This window comes from Cornus florida, unplaced genomic scaffold (assembly GCF_030987335.1).
Source record: "Cornus florida cultivar Cherokee Brave unplaced genomic scaffold, ASM3098733v1 CherokeeBrave_3.0.0_Hap2_Chr04, whole genome shotgun sequence".
Lineage (NCBI taxonomy): Eukaryota > Viridiplantae > Streptophyta > Magnoliopsida > Cornales > Cornaceae > Cornus > Cornus florida.
In genome coordinates this window covers 49,757,457-49,766,590 of record NW_026775574.1, presented here as the reverse complement: position 1 = coordinate 49,766,590, position 9,134 = coordinate 49,757,457, and the positions used below count along the sequence as shown (strand labels likewise).

The window sequence follows — 9,134 nt, the reverse complement described above, 5'->3', positions numbered from 1 at the left end:
GAAAAATAAAAAATAAAGTAAAGACACAATCAAAAGAGTACTAATTCCTAATTGATTCCACAAATCCGACGTTGCCAAATCAAATCAAATCAATCCTCGGCAACGACGCCAAAAACTATGGTGGTCGTCCTACCATAAGCTTAAGAGTGTGCATTAAGGCGAGGACCAAGAGTTTTACATTTATAGAAGCCACTACTACCTTCACTAAAAATATCGCTAGGGCGAGTAGGGATTGTGACAACCCTAGATTTTTCAACCCAGGGTGTCCTGTGATGAACCAAAAGAATGACCCAATAACGGATCCGAAATGAGGAAACGAAGGAAACTAAGTGGCCACTAGAGATGTACGTCATCCCTAAGGCATCAAAATGACTCCCCATGGCATGATCAAATTGAATTATATGCTATTGTGTGATGATGTGAACATACACGCAAGTGTAGAATGGTATTTTAAACATGCTACAATGGCCCATGGCCTTATTACAACTCATTTACAACATTGACATGTCAGACCTCCAAGTTAGAAAAATTACATTTCATAGACAAATCATGAACATATTAACACTTGCATGTGAACAAGAATGTTTCTAAAGAAGCTCAACCCAGCAAATCACCCAAAGCAATTGCAATCTCCAATCTTGTATCCTGTACCTGAAATATGCCCCAATATCGTAGGGGTGAGTAACATAAAGCTACTCATAGGAAATGAGCATGCATCGACCTACGTTTTATAAGTGTATATGATTTAATCATTGTGGTTCATTCCACCTAACGTCTGTGTCAAAGGTGAGACTCAGGGGGCATCCTAGCTACCTAAGATCATTTCTAGCATAAAACACATCCTTTATGCAATTTCAACAACACAAGAGCATGCTATACATAGCAACAAGATATAACATGCTTACACAAAGCAACTAGTTAGAAACATGCTTGCACAAAGCAACTAGATATAGATTCTCAAAGTTATCAACTTGAAATCTAAATGCTAAATCAACTAAATATAGCAATTTAGTATGGATATACTTAACAATATCAAATCGCCAATAGCCAAAACCACAGTCACAATATAAACATGATTGATAACTTGGAATTGAATGCGAAAACAAATAGTGGAAGACTTGGACATCACGTCTCGGCTAAACCAAGAACAAATTGGTTATTCCGGACATTAATCCGCTAGGAAGACCACCCTAGTGCACACTATCTCAATTGGGGGGAACTCATACTTCCCACACTAAAGCCGAACTTTAGCCATATCACAGTAACAATGTCCCAAAACTCCAAAATAATCAAATAAGTTCACAACTTATACGTAATTTATATAATACACTAAGTCACCTTCCATACATAAGTAGCTTGTATCCACACAACACATGCTCTAAATCCACAACTACTATAGGATGGCAATGTCGAATCTTCAAAGTGCGATTCGTTACATGCTATAACAATATAATCCAATATTGAAAATATAAACTCATAAATTCATTATAAGTCAAAAGTCATGCTTTAAACATACTATTAATGTCAAATACATGAGTTAATCAATAATACCATAGAAACGAAATTTAATCTATAAACTAATTAAATTCCCTAGGTTTCAAATCTCAATCAAATGGCTTCCAATTAATACATGAGAAACAATATAGCATGGTCATTACATACACCACATCAAAACTCGATTAGGCCATAAGAACAATAAAGTGAAATTTAATTAAATTATGATAATCAAATCCCTAACTTCTAAAATAGCATCAAATGGTTCCAAATTAACATATGCTAGAACATAAGTCATAGTTATCACAAATATCAAGTTAAACACTTAATTAGGCCAATAGAACCCTTAATTAGATTCTAATTAATCATTTTAACTAAAATCTCTAGATTTTCATACTTGTCCAAATACTCTCAAATTAAAGTATGTTAAACAACATGCCAAGACATAATTTAAAAGCATATCACAAGTCAATTTTATGCTAGGTACGGCCATGGGATTTAATCTTTCACAAAAGATAAATATTAAATAAAATATGCAATTCTTATTCAATTAATCCCAATTAAATATATGTTAACAAACATATTAAAACATGATTTTCTAGCATGCCACAATTCCGTTCTAAGTTATACACATCCTTGTGAATTAAATTTCATACAAAGAAATAATTAATACTAATTTTCTAGAATCGATACAAGGCATGCAATTAAGTTGTATAATCATGCTAAACACTTAATACAACACACACAAAAGCCTAGAACATCCCCTACCTCAATTGGAATGAAAATCCCAATTACCACCTAAGTGAAATCGCCCCAAATTTTTGGTCCGCAAGACAGATATTTTAGCTTGTTACCTTCAACTTGGGAAATTCATAAAAAATTCAATTCTAATCCAAATTGAATGAATCCAAAGCCCAATGAAAGCTTAAACACTGTAATTTGATAATATCAATTTAGTTTAACAAAATATTTTCCCAATTGAAACAGTTTTAACCCACTACTTTGAAACAAATTCTGCTCAGAAAACACATTTTCAGCCTGTAGCTTCCAACTTTGAAAATTCATGAAAAATTCATTTGACATCCAAATTGGGCAAACCTAATTTATTTTAGAAGTAAACATATGAGAGTGTAAAACTGAAAATTTAAGCCATGATTCCATGTCAAAAGGTTAGTGAAATAAATCATCTAAAAATATGTTTTCTAGCTGTAATAAAAACATGGATAGCAAATTGTCTCGGATTTTAAAAAAAATTTAGAAATGCTCTAAAATCGTGAAAAGATTCTGAGTAGTGTAAAATCCATGGGGAAAGTTCCAGTAAAAATTTGAAGGTAATTGAAGTACCACAGCTCCATATAAAAATTCATTTCCGGACCGGATAAGTAAAGATTTAAATTTCCAACAACTAGCTTGCAATTTCAAAAATTCATAACTAATTCATTTTAAATCCAAATTACATGAAACCAAAACTAAATGGAAGCTAATTGATTATATTTTCATGTTATATATTTAATTTGACAAGATTTATTTTAAGTTAAAACAGTTTAAGGGCAGAATACAAGTCATTCTCTTCTATGCATGTAAAACACTCAATAATGACATAAAAATACTTCAAAATAATAGATCAATACCTCACTAGAGAATTGAATCCCTAGATACCAAAGCAAAACTAGGAGTTAGGCTAGATCCTTCAAGGGTTTTGAAGAGGAGGATGAGGGGAACACAAAGTATTCCAAGCTTTATGGTCTAAAGTAAGTGGAAGGGCCTCAAAGATCAAGGTTAATGCCTAAAGCTTCAAGCTTCATCCATGGAGGCTAGGATTTTGTGGTGAGGAAGAAAGAGATAAATTATGAAAATGTGTGAGTGGAGGAAATAGAAATCCTCCACTCACTATGTGATCCTACACTATGGTCAACACACACATCTATGGTCAATTGAACAAAAACCCTCATTTAAAACCATAATCCCAAAGTGGCCCAAAGATATTTGCAAGACTAAATTGTGAACCTACACTTTTCACCAATCCATGGCTCCTTCCTAGGCTTAATCCCACACCTACACTTGTCAACCATCCAAGCCAACAAGTGCACCAATCCTAGGCCAACAAGTGGGTGAATCCTCACCCTCCAAATGTCATCATCCAATGTATCAAAGTGTTTACACACAAATGTCAACAAGTGGACCAATGAGAGTGTGACACTTATCACACTTTTCAAAAATTATAAAAAGGTCCTTTTTTGAAAATATCTTCCAAATTTAATTTCAAAATGGTCCCCAAGATGAAAAATAATTACTTTATTTAATTACACTAAAACCCCATAAGTTAAGAAGAATTACACTAAAGTATGCATTAATGCCCCTTTATGAAGGAAGTAAGCAATCAACATGCTTTTCTAGAAAAGTAAAAATACCACTATCATAGAGATCAAATATCATGAATGCATACAAAACCGGAATCAAATCCGAGCACAAAAAGTGAGGTTGTGAAAGGAAAAAGGATAAACGAGAAAAAGACAAAATGTGAATAGTGTTCGGAAAAAATAAATTATGGAAATGACACAATCCCCAAAGGAAGCTGTCAATCCAAGGAAAAGAGTCTCGGAAATCATTCCAGAGCACTCGAGACGACATCAAGTGATGAAAAACGGAACCCAAAAAGGAAAAGATAACGGAAAAAAATTATTCGTGAAAATCCGGGTTATTATAGGGATCGTCCCAAGGGATTGTGAGGATCGAACAATGTCGTGGAATCGCTATTAGGGCTAGTAGGTCGAGTGATCAAACAATTGGTTGGTTGGTTGATTAGTGAGCAACTAAATTAAACTAAGTGATAACAAAAAAAAATGCAACTAAGAGTAAGTAAGAGAGAGAGATCTTGGGGTTTGGAGATCACCACCAAGTAATGCACTTCTATACCATTGACAAGTGACTAATGAGGGCAAATTGTGTGTTGCAATATTGGTGTGTGTGTGTGTTTGGTTGATTCAACAAGTAAGGATGACTAGTTAAGCATGTATTGTCTAAACATCATGTGAAAGGTACAATATATCTAAGCGATAAAGCATATATTGTCTAAACAACATGTGAAAGGCACAATAGATCAAAACAAGTCATTAATCTTTTCATTAAGCTCACAATCCAAATACAACACAAGGTTAGAAACATATGCTACTTGCATTTAAAAGTTTGGATCATCAAACAACAAGCATGGTTTGTCCTCCCATTTAACACTACACTACAACTACACTACATCCACACTACTAGCATGAAAATAAACTAGGGGAGATGCACAATCCATCAAAGAATAAGTATGAACCATCAAGAAAATCACAAGAGCATTATTTTAAGCACTATATTTTGATAATCTCCAAATCTATAGCATCAATACACATAGACATGCATCAATAACACAAAATCTAGAGACAAGTACATAAACATCTATTCTAGAATACATAGACATATGGATAGAATGAAATGATCAATTGGAAGCATTAAACCACATAAATCATTGAATAAACAAGATCTATATATATCAAAGTGTCAAAACATTAATTACAACACTAATCCCTTAATAATATACAAGATTAAGATATAGAAAGCATGCTTGGGGCTACCTCTAGCCCCAAGAGGATGTCTAGCCACTCATGGTGGTGTTGCTCCAACCCTCAAGGGCTAACTCCATGGTTGAAATCTGCTCCTTATTGATGAAGAACTCTAATGGTGTCTCTAGCCTCATCCTCCTTTAAGTTTGCTCTCCCAAAAGATAATATGAAAATGATATTGGCTCCTTTGTAAAAAGCAATCCTTATCCTTATATAGGTAGGTCAAATGACACCCAAAATGAGCTGGGGTCGTGCACACCATATTCCCTAATGATTGGATAAAGGACAACTTTTAATGAGATGGAAATTTATCTTTTTCGCACTAGAGGAAGTTCGATCGATCGAACTTTGGACTTGGATCGATCGAACTGGCTGAGATCCATCAAACTTAGGCTGGATCGATCCAACTGGTTGGGCTTTTTGGGAAAAGACAAATCCGAGATATTTTGGGAGATATTTTTGGGAAAAGGACAAAAGTGGTTAGTGGGTGGTACAGCTGTGGATAGGATCAATTATATGAATAAGGACAAAAATGTTCGATCGATCGAAGGGTGTGTTGGATCGATCAAACTTTGGACTTTTTGCTTTTGGGCCAAGGCTTGGATCTATCTTGAAGTGCTAAGATCGGTCAGTGTTCGATCGATCGAACCTTGGAGTTGGATCGATCGAACTTTGCTGCTTCCCACCTTTGGCTTCATTTGCTTTCTTCTTTCTTCACTTTGCTCCTTTCTTTGTTTAATTCCAAAATTGCTTCAATTAAGCTCTTATTTGGCTGAGTTAGCTTATTTTCGGGATAAATGCCTGAAAATGGAAATAATACGAAATCAATCTAAAATGGTAAAGTAAGATAGATAAAGGTACTAGAATGCTTAAGCTTAAGGGGTTTAAATACGCACTTTTCAGCGCTCATCAGATCTCAACATAGATCAATCGATAGAACCTCCTCAAGTCCGAAATAAAATAAATTCCAGCTCATTAAAAGTTGGCTCATGGTGCAATCATTGCATGGACCCTAGTACACAAATCCAAACCATTGGGTGTGACACTTGAGCCCCCTATATAAGGATTTTGAGCCATTCATATCAAGGGGGATTGAAAAAAGAAGAAGAGTGGAAGATAGTATATACATCTCATATCTTGGAGAGGAGGCTAGAGACTAGAGAGCTTTCACACATCTTTAGGAGTTCTTCCATTCTTCTAGGGTTTCCATCAAGAAGAAGGTCATGCTTACCATGGAGATAGCCCTTGAGGGTTGGATGACTACTTTAATGAGTGGCTAGACATCTACTTGGGGCTAGAGTAGCCCCTAAGTTTACTTCCTAGACCTAGTGTTTTGTATATTTTTGGGGATTTGCTTGTAATAAATGTTTTAATCTTGGATTTATATATATATCTTGTAGTTTTTACTTGATGTGTATGGATTAATGCTTTTAATTGATTATCTATTTCTAACCATATGTCTATGTATGCTAGAATAGATGATTCATGTGCTTGTCTCTAGATTTGGTGGAGTTTATGCATGTCTATGTGTATGGATGAAGTTAATCTAGAGATGGTCAAAACATAGTGCTTAATTAAACACTCTTGTAATTTATTTGACGGTTCACACTTGTTTCTTGATGGATTATGCTACACCTTTAACTTACTTAGTTTAATTTCCATGTCTTTAGTGTAAATGTAGTGTAGTTGCTTTAGATTCATAGATAGGTGGAGAATCTTTTCTTGTTCCTTAGTATTCCATACTTATGAATGCAAAGGGTGTATGTTTTTAAATAGTTGTGTGTGCATAAATTGTGGTTTCATTGAATGGATTTTGGTCTCATTTGATAGGTTGTGCTTTCCATTTGAATTGGCTAGACAATCTATACTTATTTGCCATCCATGCCTAGTTTCAATTACTGTCACACACACACACACACAAGTTACAATTCAATTTCCCCATTGAAATACAATTGCTAGTGTCTAGTGAAGTCAAGCTTAGTGGTGAGCTCTAATACCCCAAGTCCTCTCCTCTATACCTTTTTCTCTATCTTATAAATCATTGTATTTTGTTTACTTCAATTAATTTGCATAGTAGTTTAATTAATCAATCCAACCATCTTTTGATCACTCGACCTACTAACCCTATACCTTGTTTCCATTGCAAACACACCCATAATCCATTGGAATAATCCCTACTCACCCTAGCTATATTTTTAGTTAGAGGCAGTAATGGCATTTATAAATTTAAAACTTGGCCACATTGCACACTCATACTCTTTTGCACAAATTTGGAGTCATCGTGACGGACTGCACCAAGTTTTTGGCGCTGTTGCTGGGGATTGAGTTGGCAATGCCGTGTTTTAGAAACAAATATGAATTAGTACTCTTTTGATCGTGTCTTTGCTTTATTTTCTCTTTTGTTACTTATTGTGTTTGTCCTTAATTGGCTAGGTGCATTGAGCTAAGACAGTCAAGCAAAGGGAATTAAAGAGCAAAGGAAGCAAGGAAGCCAAGTGAAGCTAAGTAAAAGCATTAAAGAGCTAAAATCTAAAATTTGCAGAGCATAGCAAGGCTTGAAACTTGAAAGTTAAATTGAAGTTACTTAAGGACCCTTTGTGAGATCTTTCCAACTTACTCTCTAGTTAAATCGTCAGCCCGCGTGGTGGCAAGTTTTTCATTTCATAGATAGATCGTGAGCCCTCGTGGAGGCAATTTACTTTTACTTTGCATATTATTCAAATATGGGAGTATAGGACCAATGTATGTGGAGAATATTTGTTGATTGATTTGTTGTGGGGGCAAAGTGATTGCTAATTGCTTGTTATTGTTTTGCTAGTGCATGCATGGTCGTAGGTCGTTGAATCCTACTCTTATCCCTCCTAATTTATATTTTGAATCGGTTAGTCGTAATCCTAGGGGAAGAGGTAGTTCTGATCACTCCATTTCACCAATGGAGGAATTAAATGACGACCATGTGGAGGACCTTGGTCACATAGACCAATAAGGTATCCTCCACCCTATTGTGCATCATGAAAATATTCAAGTACCATTAGGCATGCCAAGACCATTCATCCCACCCCAACAACAAGGCTAAATTCCATTGGGGCTGTCTCGGCCAATTTTTGCTCCACAACTTCCCATTATGCAAGTTAATTAAGGTGTTCGAGTGGCACCGCCGGTTGTGAATCCTCCCATTACTTTAAGAGACCATCATGTGCCTAATGAATATAATGCACCCACTTGCATTCAATTGCCTCCATTTAGAGTACATCACTATGAGATTAAACTACAAACCATTCAAATGCTTCCTAACTATCATCGACTTCCAAATAAAGAACCTTATAAGCATTTGGATGAGTTTCTTGAAGTGTGTTCCACCGTGAAATACATGGACATGCCAGAAGAAGTGTTAAGACTTAAAATTTTTCCCTTTACCCTCAAAGACAAGGAAAAATATTGGTTCAACAATCTTAGACCTTTTTCGATAACTTCTTGGGCAGAAATGCAACAAGAGTTCTTGAAGAAATACTATACGGTTTCGAAGACCAATGCCACGAGAACTTCCATTTGTGAATTTTCTCAAGGGGATGGGGAAATGTTTCATGATGTATGGGAAAGGTTTAATGACTTGCTTAGGAAATGCCCACATCATGACATACCTAAGTGGCAACTAGTTCAATATTTCTTTGAAAGTTTACCGGATAGTCACAAGGATATGGTTGATGCATCTATGGGTGGTTCTTATCTTGATAAGCATAAGGATGATGTGTGGCAATTGTATGAAAGTATGAGTGAGAATTCAATGCATAGATCTTTATCCTCTAAAAATGGTAGAAATCTAGGTGGAAGGAAGAACGTCGGCTTATATCAAGTTGACAAATCCAACGATATAGTAGCCGAGATGAAATCCTTATCTCAAAAGTTTGATTAACCAAACTTCGGCGAGTCAAATGTCTTCCTCCCCTAACCATTCTTATCGTGCATTTAATGAATCTTGCATGACTTGTTCAAGTGTTTTACATTCTACTTCCAATTGTCCCCATGGACATGTGCTAA

The 9,134-nt window shown here is 35.4% G+C and overlaps 1 pseudogene; it reads right to left on the bottom strand.

The window, feature by feature from the left end:
• Positions 1-8,636: 8,636 nt before the first annotated feature.
• On the bottom strand, positions 8,637-8,735 carry LOC132305934 (small nucleolar RNA R71; annotated as a pseudogene).
• Positions 8,736-9,134: the final 399 nt, after the last annotated feature.